The sequence below is a fragment of the Carassius gibelio genome, chromosome B21 (assembly GCF_023724105.1).
Source record: "Carassius gibelio isolate Cgi1373 ecotype wild population from Czech Republic chromosome B21, carGib1.2-hapl.c, whole genome shotgun sequence".
NCBI classification, from domain to species: domain Eukaryota; kingdom Metazoa; phylum Chordata; class Actinopteri; order Cypriniformes; family Cyprinidae; genus Carassius; species Carassius gibelio.
Genome location: NC_068416.1, coordinates 8676766 through 8692871, shown reverse-complemented (window position 1 = coordinate 8692871; position 16106 = coordinate 8676766).

The window sequence follows — 16106 nt, the reverse complement described above, 5'->3', positions numbered from 1 at the left end:
AGGACACGTTTGCAGTTCGCTACTCGGTACGTAAAAGATCGCTGCACTGCTTCAGACGCAACGCTCCTGGAACGCAGCTGGAATACGTTAACATGGGTGCGTAAAAAAATATGCAACGCATACGTATTGCAGACGGAGTATGTGTGAAACAGGCGTAAGGTTGTTTGCACATTGTGCAATGTGGAATTAGTTTACAGCTTTTTCAAGCACTTTGTGATGCATTTTGGAAACAGGAGATGAGCCCTTTTTCTAATGCACCACCTAGCTTGATAAACCCCTTCTCAAAGACTTACTGTTTGTCAATTTTATTTGGGTAACACACATATTCTGAATGCCTTCAGAATTCGAATGAGTCATTTTAATCTAGATTAATCTAGATCAATCTATATTAATTTCAAGATCACAGTGAGATTAATCTAGATTAAAAAAAAGAATCTATGCCCACCACTAATATATATATATATATATATATATATATATATATATATATATATATATATATATATATATATATATATATATATATATATAGCCAAAAGATCTGCCCCTGCAACACACTAGCAACCACCCACTACGCAGACAAGTGTAGCAAGTTGGGAAGAGAAAAGTATTGATTGTGTCTTGGGTTTGTATGATGAACTTCCCAAAACTATTTTTCTTTGTTTTTGGGAACTATCGGTTGGGGTGTTTGTTGTGTGGGACATTTATCAGTGTTGCGCGCTATGCATTTGGAGTGCGTGAGTTACGTCATCCTCAGTTTGCGGATAGACGCTGGCGAGGAAAGACGCACTTATTTTCTCTCGCTCTTCCTACTTAATGTTGGTATGTAAGTAGAGTTCATTCAATTAAAGTTCGTTGATCATTGAGTACAATGTTATATTGAATCGATTGTACACATGCATATTGTATATTTTGAATTTTGTGTGAGCTTTATCGGACGCACGTGGAGTGAACTAACTGTTGATTTGTGCACAGTGTGTGATGTGGGAAGAGGTTGGCGCAACGAAAAATATTGATCAAATTGTCCCATATGTTTCCAGGTATGTTCAGTTCTTCAATTTAACCAGCATAACGTGATCTAATTTTTGTAAATTGGGTTTATAATGAATATGTGGATTGTGCTTTTGAGCAGATATTGTATATTTATTTCTCAGATTCTATAATACATTATATTATGTTACAGCCATCTACTACACTGGTTTTGCAGTTCTATAGAGTATAATGTGGATGTGTCTGATGTTTTGAAGGAAAAACAATAACATTATTCTTATGTGTTACTATTGATATGTTTGAAGAATATATACACATCCAGCCATTTCATCACTTTATTTTTCCTTTAACGAAAGAAATGTATTATTTGCACAATAATGTATCTGCTACATAATGTTAAATATGTATACAAGTGAGTTACGTCATCCTCAGTTTGCGGATAGACGCTGGCGAGGAAAGACGCACTTATTTTCTCTCGCTCTTCCTACTTAATGTTGTGTGTGATGTGGGAAGAGGTTGGCGCAACGAAAAATATTGATCAAATTGTCCCATATGTTTCCAGGGCGGGTCAATAAATTCAGCTGTTCTCAAGCCATCCTGTTGTCTACTGTGTGAAATTCGTTATGTGCAGAAAGGGATCTGCTACATAAAACTGGTGCCGTGACCTTCTTGGATACAACTGATCAGCCAGAGCCGATCGCCGGGTGTTGTTCGGTTTCGTGGAACTGTTGCTGCGCCCTCCCTGGATTCAGAAAGCCGGCCTGAGTCGTCTGCCAGGTGTCAAGCCGTGGATCGAGTCCTGCCTTCCAGTGTCAGCTAATGAACTTTCCTTGTTGCATACAGCTCTCTTACATTCTTAACATTGACTTTCGAACATTGTATTACTAAGACACCGAGTCAATTTATTTTGTTACAATTTGGACAGTAAGATGTACAATATGTCTACACCAGTCTTGGGGAGGGGTAGAAGTTTCATCAGCTCAGATGGTGTTGTGAGACGTAGAGAAAATGATCAGATTCGAGATATTAATTTAGGCTCTTCACAGATGGAAGGAAAAGTCAATGCTGGTGCTTCATCTTTTACAACTGCCCCAATATGTGATGATTCTCGTTTGCAGATAACAGAGCTACTTGAAGAGCTTGGTAGCCAAATTGGCGATAGTATTTTGGACCGGCTCTTAGCTGATCGTAGTGCTTCTGCTCTGGGGCATCGGACTGCCCCCGAACCAGTTAAAAGCGATCTAGCTAGCACTACACTTGACTTATCCAGGTTGAATCTGATTGTACGTTCTGACAATAGAAGCCCTCCTATTTTCCGTGGTGATGGTACGGATAAACATACTGTTCATGAGTGGATAGAATTAATGGAGGTTTACTTACAGAAGTGTGATCGCCCGAAAGCAGAGCATTCCATTGAGATTTTGAACCACCTTTTGGGTAGAGCTAAAAACATTGTAAAAGTGGGGCTAAAAAGTAATCACTCACCTGACATGGTTGTTACCCCTGAAACCATTTACAAAATGCTCTTACGCTATTTCAGTGAGACCCCAGAATCTTGTCTTCCACTGGCAGACTTCTATTCTACAATGCCATATGACAAAGAAAGCCCTGTTGACTATTGGGTCCGTCTCAATAATGCGGCCGAAATCGCTGATAATCACCTACAGAAAGAGGGTAGTCGAATGAAGAACATTTCACAGGAAATTGCAATGATGTTCATTAGAAACTGCCCTAATGTTGAACTTTCTAGTATGTTCAGGTACAAGCCTATCACGAAGTGGTCATCAGCAGAGGTGCAAGAAGCAATTGACGAGCATCAAAGGGAGCTGAGAACCAAGAATCCACATCCTTACTCTTTCCCTGGCAATTCGATTCAGGTAGCAACTGCCGCCGTCAGGCACACAGAGGCCTCTACAGGGGACAACACTGCAGTTAACTCAGCAGCGTGCATCCCTGGTACCCATGCCACAAAGCCTGAGATCGCCACAGCGCCTCCACACACAGCCTTGACTGACACTGGTACATTAGAGCGAGTGCTCAGCATGCTGGAAAGAGTGCTCGAACGCACTAATGCGCAGGCTGCTTCTGATAGACCGCAAATACCTTCTTGGTCTCGTCCATCCAAATGTCGTGTTTGTGGTGAGAGAACCCATTCCACACGGTCACACTGCATGTCTGAGAAAAGATGTCTAAACTGCTTAGAAGTTGGTCACCTGCGGAGGGATTGCCCTAAGAAAAGTGCTGAGTATGGGAGTCGCTCCCAGATTCAGGGAAACTGACACGCCTGCACTTGGGAGGGGATAGTGTGGGTGAAGAAGTTCAGACCCTCCAAGATGATGCATCAAACATATATGAGTCTACTTGTAAAACAGTTACTAGTGATAATATGGTCCTGTTTCAGAATGTGACGCAGCTGGCACGGGCAGACAGCCTTTTCTACACCGACGTTCTAGTCAATGACAGCATTCCCCTGAGAGCATTGTTAGACAGTGGCTCTATGGCTTGCACCATCAGTGAAGTTGCAGAAGCTCGCTTATTGGATGCAGGTATGTCTCTGGATCAGTGTGAGATGCAGGCCAATATTATGCTGATTGGATGTGGTGGTGTTCAGGTTACGCCGAAATGTATATATCAGCTGAAGATGAGAGTGTACGAGTATGAAGTCAGTGTACCCACGCTGGTTGTTACAGGACAGCGGGAAGATTTGATACTGGGCACCAACGTCCTTAAATTCATCTTGAGCCAGTTTAAGCAGAGACCCACATACTGGCGTGTCGTAAATAGGCCTGAATCAACAAAAGATGCTGAGGTTGAGCAGTTCCTTAATGTACTTTCTGGTCTTAATAGATGGAGAGGTGATGAGATGCCTGACATCATTGGCACGGCCAAACTGGTTCAAGCTGTCACGTTGCTGCCAAGGCAGGAGCACCTGGTGTGGGCCAAGCTCCCTCCTACAACACCTATTTCAGAGGGTAGTGCGGTGTTGATTGAGCCGACTAAGTCACCAACCCATAAGAAGGATGTCATCATGGGACGTGTGGTGGTTTCTATGACTGCTGACAGGTGGGTGCCAGTTAGGATGCTTAACCCAACCGACAAGTCAATCACTTTGAGGAAGAATTCTAAAATAGTCAACGTCTCTCCATGTGTGGCGTTAGAAGATTTGGAAATGGATGGGGAGCAACCCTTTGATACTGTTACAGCCCAGAGTCAAACTGTGCATGACGGATCACACAACCCAGACTTCCAGCATGTCTTAGAGAAAATGGGATTGAGTGATTTGGACATAGATTCTTGCGAAGCGTCACTTCAATGGAAATTTCAGCTATTGCGCTTGGTCCAGAAGTATGAACACGTATTCTCAAAACACAAGCTAGACTGCGGGAGAGCTAAAGACTTTGTGCATCGCATCCACCTGTCTGACCACAGGCCTTTCCGTTTGCCCTATCGGCGTGTGCCGCCAGGGCACTATCAGAAGTTACGGCAAGTACTGTCAGAGATGGAAGAGTGTGATCTCATTCGTAAATCCAGCAGCGAGTGGGCCTCCCCCTTGGTTCTCGTGTGGAAGAAGAGTGGAGACCTACGTATCTGCGTTGATTACCGTTGGTTAAATTCACGCACTATTAAGGATGCACACCCTCTTCCTCATCAAGCCGACTGCCTCGCTGCTTTGGGAGGGAATGCATTGTTCAGCGCAATGGACCTTACGTCCGGCTTCTACAACATCTCCATGTGTGAGGAAGACAAGAAGCTTACAGCCTTTACCACACCTCTAGGGCTCTATGAGTTCAATCGTCTTCCACAGGGACTATGCAACAGCCCAGCGAGTTTCATGCGGCTTATGATGAGTATATTTGGTGACCAAAACTTCCTTACTCTGCTTTGTTATTTGGATGATCTTCTGGTTGTAGCTCCCACTGAAGAAAAGGCCTTGGAAAGGTTGGAGATGGTCTTCGGGAGATTGAGTGCTCACGGGTTGAAGTTGGCCCCGAAGAAATGCTACTTCCTTAGAAGGAGCGTCAGGTTCCTTGGCCATGTTGTGAATGAGAATGGAGTCGCGACTGATCCTGACAAAGTTGCTGCCATTACGGCTGTCACTGAAAAGGATCTCATGATGGATGATGGGGTCTCGCCTTCCCAAAAAAAGATCAAGTCCTTTTTGGGTATGGTCCTGTATTACCAACGCTTCATCCCCAACTGTTCCAGCATCGCCAAACCGCTCTTCACACTAACCGCTGCAACCAAAGGGAAAAAGGGATTTTCAAGGGGTCGTGCTGTCTTTAGAAAACTCAGCCCGTCAGATTGGACTAGAGAATGTGCCTTATCCTTTGAACAGCTTAAGTCGGCTCTTGTGGACTCTGTAGTGTTAGCACACCCCGATTTCGCCCGGCCATTTATCCTCTCTACAGATGCCTCCTTGGATGGTATAGGGGCAGTATTGTCACAAGTCCTTGAAGGAGAGTCCAAGGCACAACCTATTGCCTTTGCAAGTAAGGCTCTTACACGAGCTCAGTCCAACTACCCTGCACACCGTCTTGAATTTCTGGCATTAAAATGGTCCATCTGCGATAAATTTAGCCATTGGCTAAAGGGGAATACTTTCACAGTCTGGACGGACAACAATCCGTTGACCTACATTTTAACAAAGCCGAAATTAGACGCATGTGAACAGAGGTGGGTAGCTAAGTTGGCCCCGTACACCTTTGACATCCAGTACATACCGGGTACAAAGAATGTGGTTGCCGATGCTCTGAGCCGTCAGCCGTTTGTTCCCAGTCTTGTGAGCCATAGATTAGTGACAGAACCCTACAGCCTTTTGCTTGAACAGTCTGAACAAATAAGGAAAGGCACAGTGCAGGATTCCTTTAGGCTCAGCGCAAATAGCCAAAGTATTGGACATTCGTCAGAACAATGTTCCTTGTCTTCTGATCAGGTCTCTGCTATCTTCGAAGCTCATGCAAAGTGGGATGTGGGAGCAGAGGGGAGAGTCCTTTCTTGGCTTGCTCAAGAAAAAAAACAAATTATGCCTGCTGGTCAGAACCCCTTACCAGTCTTCTCACTAGAGGAGCTTCGGGAGAAGCAAGAAGGTGACCATGTGCTCTCAAGAGTTATCTTCTATGTATGCAGAGGTAAGAGACCGTCTCGGAGAGAAAGAGCTAAGGAACCTTTCAAGGCCTTGAAACTGTTGAAGCAATAGGACAGGTTGAAGCTGTTGGATGGCATCCTATACCGTGTCTGCAAGGATCCAGTGACTAAGTTTACACGTTACCAGTTCATAGTCCCTGATTCACTGGTCAGTGAAGTCTTGCGCGGCATCCACGATGAGGCAGGCCATCAAGGTCAAGGAAGGACGTTGTCTTTGGCTAGACAGAGGTTTTCTTGGGTTGGAATGGAGAGTGACACCCGTGATTATGTGAGACGCTGTCAACGTTGTGTGGTCAGCAAAACCCCTGAACCTGAGGGAAGGGCCCCTTTAGAGAGCATCCGAACTGTCCATCCACTAGAATTAGTCTGCATAGACTTCTGGTCTGCTGAGGATTCTTCTGGCAAGAGTGTTGATGTACTTGTGGTAACAGACCACTTCACGAAAATGGCTAATGCGTTTCCGTGCAGGAACCAGTCAGCATCCCAAGTCGCTCGTCAATTATGGGACAAGTTCTTCTGTGTTTATGGATTTCCACTAAGAATCCACTCGGACCAAGGAGCTAACTTTGAAAGCCGGTTGATCAAGGAACTGTTGCAGATTGCTGGCGTACAGAAGTCCCGAACCACGGCATATCACCCGATGGGTAACGGCCAAGTCGAGAGGTTCAATCGCACCTTGGGCAATATGATCAGGGCATTGCCTCCGAGAGTCAAACAGGACTGGCCACAAATGCTGCAAACCCTGACGTTCGCTTACAACTGTACTGCCCATGAGTCAACTGGCTTTGCCCCATTTTTCCTCATGTATGGTCGAATTCCTAGGCTGCCCGTTGACTTGATGTTCCAGTCTGTAGATCGGGATAACATCGTCACAGACTATGACCAATACGTAAAAAAAATGAAGGATGATCTGAGGGAAGCTATGTTACTTGCTCAGGCCAACAACATTGCGAGTCAACAACGGCAATCTGAGCACTACAACAAAGACGTCAAAGGCCGAGATATAGAGGAAGGAGACTATGTGTTGCTTGCCAATAAAGGAGAGCGTGGACGGCGCAAGCTGGCCGACAAATGGGACTCAACTGTGCATGTTGTGGTTTCTGTGGATACAAGGTGTCATACTTACCGTGTAAGGAACACCAGGACCAATCAGGAGAAGGTGGTTCATAGGAACTTGCTTTTACGTGCAAATTTCTTACCTGTTGACGTGAGGAAGGATTGTGTTGAACCAGCTTCCGAAGAATCCGGGTCGGACTTTGAGACCGATGACTCTATGAACGACAAAGCTATAAATGAATTAGAGGATGTTGGAAACGAGATTGATGAAGCAGTTCATTCTCCAGCTTGTCTGTCGACCCCATCAAATGCAGAGGAAACCAGAGGTCTAAGTTTCGGACCAGTATCGGAGCATTTCCTTGATGGAACGGACGTTGAAAGTGAGACTCAGGAAAAAGTTCAGAGTTCAGAATCTGACACTTCCAATGGAGCAGTTCATCCTCCAGCTTGTCAATTGAGCCCTTCAATGGGAGAGGAGACCAGAGATTCAGATTTCAGATCAGGATCAGAGCATGTCCTTGATGGAATAGATGATGAAATTGTGAGTTGGGAAAAAGTTCAGAGTCCCGCATCTGACCCTCATGATATGAATGTTGAGGAAGTTGAACGTGACAGGGAAAAGTCAAAACCAACTGACGGAGTTCCTGGAGAAGTAGTTCAGCCTTCGTCTGATATGACTCACACGGTCAGAACTAGGGCTGGCAGATTGATTAAACCAGTTGATAGACTGATTCAAATTATGACCCAGAAGACCTTGTTACGTAGCCCTACGCTTAGCCTTCTATGGTCAAAAACTTCTTAAGTGGCATTTGAGTTCTCCAGTCTGAATAATTCATTTGGGGTAAAATATTAGTGGTGATCATTTGAGTATCTTTGGAGTAGTGTTTATGGCACTTCTTTTTGCGGGTGGGCATTTGAGAGTCTGGCCAACTTTCTTTTGTCACTCTCCCAGTGAGTTGGGTAACAGGGTTGTTGCGTGCAGATACTGTGGTTTTTAGAGTGTGATCACATCCCCAATTTCGATTAGTCACTAGTATTAGATTAGTTTTGTGAAGTTCAGGGGGGTGAATGTAGCAAGTTGGGAAGAGAAAAGTATTGATTGTGTCTTGGGTTTGTATGATGAACTTCCCAAAACTATTTTTCTTTGTTTTTGGGAACTATCGGTTGGGGTGTTTGTTGTGTGGGACATTTATCAGTGTTGCGCGCTATGCATTTGGAGTGCGTGAGTTACGTCATCCTCAGTTTGCGGATAGACGCTGGCGAGGAAAGACGCACTTATTTTCTCTCGCTCTTCCTACTTAATGTTGGTATGTAAGTAGAGTTCATTCAATTAAAGTTCGTTGATCATTGAGTACAATGTTATATTGAATCGATTGTACACATGCATATTGTATATTTTGAATTTTGTGTGAGCTTTATCGGACGCACGTGGAGTGAACTAACTGTTGATTTGTGCACAGTGTGTGATGTGGGAAGAGGTTGGCGCAACGAAAAATATTGATCAAATTGTCCCATATGTTTCCAGGTATGTTCAGTTCTTCAATTTAACCAGCATAACGTGATCTAATTTTTGTAAATTGGGTTTATAATGAATATGTGGATTGTGCTTTTGAGCAGATATTGTATATTTATTTCTCAGATTCTATAATACATTATATTATGTTACAGCCATCTACTACACTGGTTTTGCAGTTCTATAGAGTATAATGTGGATGTGTCTGATGTTTTGAAGGAAAAACAATAACATTATTCTTATGTGTTACTATTGATATGTTTGAAGAATATATACACATCCAGCCATTTCATCACTTTATTTTTCCTTTAACGAAAGAAATGTATTATTTGCACAATAATGTATCTGCTACATAATGTTAAATATGTATACAAGTGAGTTACGTCATCCTCAGTTTGCGGATAGACGCTGGCGAGGAAAGACGCACTTATTTTCTCTCGCTCTTCCTACTTAATGTTGTGTGTGATGTGGGAAGAGGTTGGCGCAACGAAAAATATTGATCAAATTGTCCCATATGTTTCCAGGGCGGGTCAATAAATTCAGCTGTTCTCAAGCCATCCTGTTGTCTACTGTGTGAAATTCGTTATGTGCAGAAAGGGATCTGCTACACAAGCACCACTCACACTGATATATTTTGGCTTTAGTGTCCTCAAATTAAAATGACAGACGGTGGTGAAATTCATATTCATGGTCATAGTCCGGTTTTCTATGTGGCTGACACATGCGTGACTGACAAACGAGTAAGTTCTAATGGAAAGAAGATTAGACATGCTATTTGCATTGAAGAGCAACTTCAAATGACTTTTCCTGTCTCGTCACACAGCCCTTACTCTCTAATCAGACTGGGAACCATGAGGAGGCAAAAGCAGACATTTGCTGAAATAATGAGTGTCCCTAATGACACGAAGTTCATTTAATTTGTCCTCAGGATGGTAATAATTGGACTCCATTATGACCTCGGTACCGTAATTAAACTGCTGCCTGGTGATTTTCTACTCACTGGCATGTAGTTGTCAGTAGTGATTATCAGCAACAAGAGAGAGAGAGTGACAAGCTACAACTTTCCTGGCAACCCACAATGAGTAGTCTTTTCAAAGGCAGCTATTTTTCAAAATATGATGTCATTAGAATAGCAAAGTGATGCAGACAGGTCCATTAGCAGGCAAAGGGAATTGGGGTAGGAGAGAAAATTAATCAAACTCCTCTCTACCATTTCAATGTATGTTAAATTGGATAGACGAAAGGGCCTGCATTTCAAACAGCAACCGGTCATCTATTTGACTTACGGCTGTGTGGCGAACATGTGACCTTGCCGTTTATTCATCAGCAGTTTCGACTTTGATGTTTTGACTGACATTTCTGCCAATCCAATTTACATCAGTTCACACACTTAACAGCTGGTCATATGGTCCAAAAATATGTCTGGTCCAATTTTATTTTCTAAACTTGAAAATATATAGATTTTTATTTATTTTATTGTTTTTCATTTGACCAGCTAATACATCTCTGCCACTAACTGAATCAATCTTGTCCTGAGACAAGATTGAAAATATTAATTGCATTCTGATGATTTTCGCAAATCATCATGATAATACATAAAACGATTTCTTTTCCATGGCATTTTTATTACTTTTTCACAAAGACACAACAAATAGTCCATAGCAAATGCAACAGTCACACTTTATTTTAAGGTCTTATTCTCACTATAAGTGGTTGACTGATATATCACCATATCGATATTTGGTGTTTTTCAAATAGCGGCATTGGCCGATACGTTTTTTTTGCTCGGCTGATGTGTTTGAGGTGGGACTTTTATTTTGACGACACTAAAAACAGCAGCCTGAGCTCAAAGTTCACACACTCTCCCTCTTGTTCACTGTCGTTGTTAACAGTTCTGTCTAATACAGATAGAAGTCTGTCTAATAATCAGATGAAACACTTAAACAAAGGTATTAAAATGTATACAAAAATAATTATTACGGTTTCTTTTATATTATTAGTAATAGAACGGCAAACATTATAATACTTTCTTGTTTGCGGTCAGTATTAAGCAAATATGCATTTATTTCATTTAAACAAGTCATTGAATGACTGATGAATATTTAATTTCACAAACCTTGCAAACTTAGTCGAATCTAGCTGTGAGATCTTGAGAAATCGCTGTAGGGCCTTACAGGAATCTGGACTTGGCCAATCTATCACAGCCTTAACCTTGTCAGGATTCATACATATTCCCTCAGACGAGACGATGTAACCTACGAAGGGACCAGACTGTGCAATGAAATACGCATTTCTCCACCTTGACAAAAAGCCCTTTCTTCAGTAATCTCTGGAGCACTCGTCTGACGTGTTGTATGTGTTCCTGGAAATGAGCAAAACATCTGTATGTCATCCAGGTAAACATATATGAACTGATCTAACATGTCTCTCAACACGTCATTAATGAGTGCTTGGAAAACCGCTGGCGAATTGGAGAGCCCGAATGGCATCCAGTTTTTTTAAGAAGGATGCTCCCTGTAACCTTTCAAAGGCTGAAGACATCAACGGCAAAGGATATGTATTCTTTACCGTGATGTTGTTCAGCTCTCGGTAATCAATACAAGGTCGCAGAGAACCATACTTCTTACCAACAAAAAAGAATCCCGCCCCCGCTGGAGAAGAGGAAGGGTGGATGAACCTTGATGCTAGAGAATCAGAAACATATTTCTCCATGACCTCCCTCTCCAGAATGGAAAGAGAGTAAAGCTTGGTGGGGACTTACCTGAAACTATCTCTGTGGCACAGTCATAGGGACGATGCGGAGGGAGAGAAGCAGCGCGGGACTTAGTGAACACTTCCTTCAGGTCCAGGTATTCCGCAGGCACATTTGACAAAATCGTGGCCTCCTCCTGAAAAAAATATAAACAGACACAGCAGGGCAAGCAGAAACCAGACAAGACTCATGACAATATTCACTCCACGAGGTAATGGTGTTGGATCCCCAATCCACTCGTGGGTTGTGTTTAACTAGCCAGGGGTGACCTAAGATGATGAGTGCCACAGGGGAGTCCATGAGGAAGAAGGGAAGGGTTTCGGTGTGGTTGCTGGAGGTGAAGAGAGTTATGGGTCCTTAGGTGTGTGTGAAAGGGTGATAGGGAGTCTCAATTATTGTGCAAGGGGGGTGTCCATAAAGTTACCTTTGGCTCCTGAGTCCAGAAGGGAGTGACAGGTGTGAGTGTTGGCCCTCAGTGTGCTTTCACACTAGTACTTTTGGTGCGCACCTGGGTTTGATTGACGTCAGAGTTCAGTTCGTTTGGATGATGTGAACGCTGTCTTCCGTACTCCGATGCACTCCAACAAACCATACCCGAGTCTGCTTAAACTTATGTGAACGCAATCGTACCAAATCACGGAAGTGAAATGCTTTTAATGACAAATTATTTGATTAAAATGTGTGTTTGTGTGTGTGCTTCACTCACTTTCCCGATGAGTGTGACTGACACGCTGCAAGCAGAGAGCCGTACATCTCATTTATGTTCGCCTTCAACGTTCTTTAGAGCATTTTCAGTACATTCGTAAGACGCAAGCGCCGTTATGTACCGAAGCTTTATAAACAAAATGAACAGTTAAAAAATGTAATACATAAAAGTGCAGAGAGTAATGTTGTGCATTTGCCACCTTCTCCTGCGCTGTCGTTACCAAGCAACGGGGTAAACAGCTGCTGGCTTGATGACGCAAGCGATCTGCAGTTCGGACTCAAAGAGAGTAGATGTCCAGAACCACCGCAATACATACATAGTCCTCGGGACCTCCGCCTTTCTCTCTCCTCTTGGGTCAGTCGAGCTCTACCCACCTGCATGGGTTCGTGATCGACAACGGCACCGGCCGTGCTCTCCCTGCTTGAGTTGCCACTCTCAGAGGTGCCGGGGAGATGTGTGGGACAGGCGTGCACCCCCAGTCGATCGATACAAGCATCCACGTGGAGCACCAAGTCAATGAGCCCGTTGAGGCTGGTTGGCAACTCGAGTAGGTAGATCTCCTCGTGAACACGGTCGACCAGCCCATGCAGGAACATATCCCACTGTGGCTCCTGGCTACACTTGCACACGGCCGCCAAGGTGTGGAACTTGATAGAATAGTCTGCCACGGAGTGATTCCCCTGCTTGAGGTCCGTAAGCTCTCGGGCCGCCTCCTTACCAGCCACAGCCCGGTCGAAGACCCTCTTCATCTCTTCGGAGAGGGAGTGGAACGAGGCGCAGCATTGGTCTCGGTTCTCCCACACCGCCGTTCCCCACAGGGCAGCCCTCCCAGAGAGCAGAGTCAGAGCGAACATCACCTTGGACTCCTTGGTCTCAAAGGTTTGAGGCTGCAGGGATAAATGCATGGAACACTTGGTCAAAAATGTTCTGCAGTAGTTGGGCTCACCGGAGTAGTTTTTGTGGTTCTGGCTGGTGGTGGGTTTCGGGGGTAACACGGGGAACAGACGGTGCGGGTGGCACAACGGGAGTGGTCAGCTGTTGGATCTGCTGGGTGAGCTCGGACACCTTTGTCACCAGTGCTTGGACAGCGCATCCGGTGTTGACGATGCTCTCCTGCTGCTGATCCATGCGGGTGATGCTGTGGTGGATGAATTCGGAGAGTGATGTGGAACTTGCTGCTTCCATGACTGTTCAGAGCATTCTGTAACGGCAAATGAAGGTGAGGAAGCAAGTGCAAGTAAAAGGGGCTTTAATGAACACAGTCAGATACACGAGTAACACAAAACAGGATAACCAGTGAGTGAGGCGAAGTCTGATGGCGATCCGGGAAGTAGCAATGTTCGATGTTCGATGGTAATCCAGGAAGTGGTGGTGAGGAGATGCAGCAGGAGAGACACAGGAACTGAGATGAGCGAGCCGTGGGGTGAGAGGTAAAATGCGAGGTGTGGATGGGATGGATTCCAGAGACACAGACGATCCAACTAAGCAATAAATAAGGATTGGGTAAATGAGTAGCAGCTGGTGTAGATGAACAATTAATGGAGACGCCCACATGAAACAATCAGCGCAGACGCGAGACACACACAAACTCCACCCACATAGTGCAAATCGTACCAACCGTGACACTGTTGTACGTGTACTGTTAAGTGTTTAATGTTGTAGTCTGACCTGAAATGGGTTAATGTATGAGGACCTTAGGTAAGGTCCTCCTTTTTTTATTAGTGGAGGTGTCATGGTCTTGCCATGTTTTTCTTTTGTTTTTGTTTGCTTTTTGCTCGTCATCCGAGGATCTCTGTTTGTGATTGGGAAAACCTCTCAGCAGATATTTAAATGTATGTTTGCTAACTATCAAGTGGGGAAGTTGTTCTGTCATTTTGTTCTTGCTCTTGCAGCAAAGGGCACAGGTAGCAGTTGTCCTTGGTTTGGAACTTCTACACCCCCAGATCCTATCCAGAGCTATTTTTCTTATATAAAAATGTATTTTTGCGAAGTATTTCTTTGTGATCGGCCTTGTTTTTTTTGTGCAGTTCTGAGCTTGACTGTAACACACGGTTGATGGAAAATATATTTATTCAGGTGGACCTGCAGTGCTGGCAGAAGTTTCATCCAGGTCACTGACATCTCCTCTCATCTCCTGAACTCACCAAGGTTCTGGTCTTTGATCCCTAGCTAGTATATAACACCTCATGCAGAACGCTCCTGGCCACTGATGTGGGACATGAACAAGATATTCTGCTCTATGCAAAACGGACGACTGGAATGGAATACTACTGTACTGTCAAAGCCCCTTTAGGGCAAGTCAGTCTGCTCGGTGGCCATATTCATAACACCCCCAGGCAACTATTTCCAGCCTGGGAAGTACAACTTGAAAGAGGAAAGACTAAAAAGAATAAAGAATAAATTGCATAAACTGTGCTTCTTTGGCTCAAATCATACAAATAAATGGTAAAAGAGATGACTGGTTCATTGACTGTTCTTTAACTAAAGGCAGGATTTCAACTAAATGTTGGGATGCCTCTTTCAAAACTTTATTGGCTTTTAAGGTGAGACTACGGAGAGTAGATTTTATTATATCCCCCAATTCATCCATGTGGACATGTGGACTCCCTGTTGGATCCATCTGATACTGCACTGGGCATGCATTATTCATACACCGTGCACAATATATGCACATACATATGGCATAAAACTTCATGACTGTATACCATTCTGAACATAACTTACTTGCAATAAAATATAGGGGCTGAATTACTGATTTTGAGAGATAATTATTATAAAATAATTATTTAGAAACTAACTACTGAATCTACTTTCAAGGTTATAAAAGAGATCACAGAGGATGAAAAAAATAATTTAGCCCATTTAGCGATTTTATTGTATAGAGTGGAAGAAAAATGCCAGACTCTCGCCACCTCCATGAACATCATGGCTTAATGTGTTACATGCATTTTTTATATATGAATGTACACTATTATTCAAAAGTTTTTCGCCTGTAAGAATAATACTTATATTCTGCAAGAACACATTAAATTAATCAAGTAACAGCAACAGTATGCACAAAAAGGCATTTATAATCTTACAAAACAATTCCATTTCGAATACATCAAAATGTATCATTCAAAACAATGAAAAAGTATTATTAGGCAGCATACAGGTATCTGTTTTAAATATTGACAAATATTGATACTGTTTTAAGTTTTTGACCACCGGATCAGTATATTCTGAAGGATCACGAGACACTGAAAATGGGAGTAATAATGCTGAAAATTCAGCTTTGATTCAGAGGAATAAACTGCATTACATATTAAAATAGAAAACAGAAAACTGAATATTTCATAATTTTACTTTTTTGCTGTATTTTTGTTTTAAAAAGTTTGTGGTGACCACAAATGTAATATGTTTTATTCATACTTATGACTATAATGCTTGTTTTTCAGTAGATATAAAAACTTACTCGAAGATGATTGTAAGATGACAAAATCAACTGGATTTTTAATCGCATGCCCTGATGCCTTCTTTTCTCTCTCTCTCTCTTTTTTTTTTTTTTTGATTTCAGACACAGCCAATGTTTCCACATGTAGAGTCAGAGCAGGGAAAGATAACATCTGTCTTAGCTGTAGCTTGTTAAATCGGTGCTAGAGCTGCTTCCTCTCTCGCTTGTCTCCCTTTTGTGTAACAGAGCTGTGTAGTGTCTGCTAGAAACCATCTTATTCCCCACAGATTCAGCTGATTTGCTTCCCAACCCACCTCAAAATATCTTCCTGCCCACGAACCACACTTCACCTGACTGCACTTTTGTTTCAGGATCCTAAGAAGGAACTATATGTGTGTTGGTTGCCGGGCTACATGTACTTTACGCCTTTATAAATTTTGTAAATCACATATCCCTGTACCATATGCAGTAGCACCCTGTTGCTTTTAATGATTACCAAATATAATACTTA